The sequence below is a fragment of the Elaeis guineensis genome, chromosome 6, assembly GCF_000442705.2.
Source record: "Elaeis guineensis isolate ETL-2024a chromosome 6, EG11, whole genome shotgun sequence".
NCBI classification, from domain to species: Eukaryota; Viridiplantae; Streptophyta; class Magnoliopsida; order Arecales; family Arecaceae; genus Elaeis; species Elaeis guineensis.
In genome coordinates this window covers 59466662-59468976 of record NC_025998.2, presented here as the reverse complement: position 1 = coordinate 59468976, position 2315 = coordinate 59466662, and the positions used below count along the sequence as shown (strand labels likewise).

Here is a 2315-nt window from a genome sequence, read left to right as displayed (position 1 = left end):
AAAAAAGGAAAAAAATAAATCTCTTTGCATGGTGGATTCAGAATTTTTGAGTTATTTCTCTGAATTATTTTCTTTCATAATTTAATTCACACTTTTAATTTTTTACTATTTTATTTCTTGTTGGTTCTTCTACAATCAATTCTCTTTTTATTTCTTCTTAAAAAGAAAAGATAATTGCCCTAGATCCCCATAGAAATGATCCCTACTCACCCTATCTATATAGTTTGAGTTGGTTTTTATTCTTAACCGCCTACGACAGCGATCAAATTTTGGCACCGTTGCCAGAAATCTAGGCATAATTTTTTTAAAAATTTTTTTTTTTCTTTCTTAGTTTCTTTCTAACTTACCTAGTTCCTTAGTCAAACTTACTTTCTTTCAAAAACAAAAAACAAAAAAAATTTCTACATTGACACCTCATAATCTACATAAGGAATTAAATATTTAATCAAAAAATCTAAAAAAATAAAATAAATCAATTTACTCTTAACTAACTATCAAATCTAGTCATCTTTTCTTCTTGCATTACATAAGTCCATAAAACATTTTAAGGGCATAAACCCTAAACAAGATAAGGTGGGGATTTCATCATCCTTTCTTGGCCCACAAACCACCATCCTGCATATTGCATTGACCTAAACCTTAACTTAAAATCAATTAGATGTTGGCCCCTAAGGACTTTCGAGCTCAATAGGACAAGGGATCCTAAGAGTAAGATCAGACTAGGGTTAGTCAGTTTGACTGATGTCTAAAAAAGTAGTTCAAGGACTACGTTTTGAAGGAAGGTGGTTATTTAATTGATTCCGTTTGCTTACCTAGCCAACTCAGTTAGTGTCTAAGAAAAGCAACGGGGGAACCCCCATCAACCTTACACTTACCTGGCTAGTTGAGTGGCTAGTCTTTTACCTGGAGTGCTCAAAGGCAACCTTGATAAGTTAGGAGCTGTCTAGATATAGGGTTACCCTTAGCTAGGATTGATTGTATAACGTGACTACTAACCTATAAATATTAATCCTAATTAAAATGCTCTTCTCTATCGTCTCTAGATTTAGGACTTCTTAGACCACCATCTTTAGAATTCTTTTCTTATCTATTTTTTCTAATTTTTTAAAAAAATATATAAAAAATAATAATAAAATAAAAAAAATTATAAAAATAATTAAAAATTCTCAAATTTTTTGTGGACAAGGTTATCTGGTCGATTAGTGAGAATAGATCCAAACTTTACATCGAGTCCAGTAGACTTTAAGCCCACCATGGGTGAACCCGAACATGAACCTAGGGTCTTGAAAGACCTTTGCTATCCAGTTGGGACAGCCCAACCCTCATGTATCCGACTGCCACAAACTGATTTTAATTTTAAAATTAAATCTCAGATCATAAACATACTTTCCAAATTCACTAGAATCGAGGATGCATATATTTTTATGAGAAAATTTGAGGAAGTATGCACCACGATACGGCTTCAATAGCTCACTGAGGATGCTGTAAAACTTAGGTTGATCAACTTTGTCCTCAAAGATAGTGCCAAAAAGTGGTTATACAGTCTTCCTAATCAATCCATCTCATCATGGGAGAGTTTTGTTAGAGTGTTCCTGAAAATTTTTTTTTCACACCATCAGACTGCCAAATTTAGGAATGAAATTAATTAATTTTATCAATTACCAGGTGAGTCTTTTTGGAAGTACTTGGAACGTTTTAAGAACTTTTTGAGTCAATGCCCACACCATGGAATAGAAACTTGGAGGCTGTGCCAAATCATTTATGAAGGACTAGATCCAAACTCAAGAACCATGTTAGAATCAATGTGTCAAGGTCAATTCATGAATAAAGAACCCATAGAAGCCTGGCAATTTCTAAAAGACCTAGCAGAAAAGAACCTACATTAGGAGATTACTAAAGAACCCGACAGACACACACCTTCAAGAGGGGGTGTATATCAAGTTCAACCTTCTCTAGCTAAAGAGGCTAAATTTGCATCTTTGATATGTAGGATAGAGGCTCTAGAACTCAAGGAACACACCCAAGTGAACCAAGTTGCAACAACAACTTGCAATGGGTGTAATGCCATAGACCACACGATGGAAGGATGTCCTTTCTTGATGGGTCCAGTCGAGAATGAAGTAGCACAGGTGAACGCAGCCTATCAAAGACTCACAAATGACCCCTACGCACCAACATACAATCCAGGATGGAGGAACCACCCCAATTTTTCTTGGTCACAAGGGTCAAACTCAATTAGACCTGCTTTCACTCGACCCAACCCTAGACCCACTCAATCATCAAATATCCCATTAGGTTTCAGCTATGATCAAAGG

General features: G+C 35.3%; 1 non-coding gene across 1 annotated transcript; it reads right to left on the bottom strand.

Annotated features, from left to right (window-relative positions):
* Nucleotides 1-1625: 1625 nt before the first annotated feature.
* LOC114913671 (small nucleolar RNA R71) lies at nt 1626-1732 on the bottom strand. The gene has a single exon (XR_003799580.1). It is a non-coding gene; the product is annotated as a small nucleolar RNA R71 (small nucleolar RNA).
* Nucleotides 1733-2315: the final 583 nt, after the last annotated feature.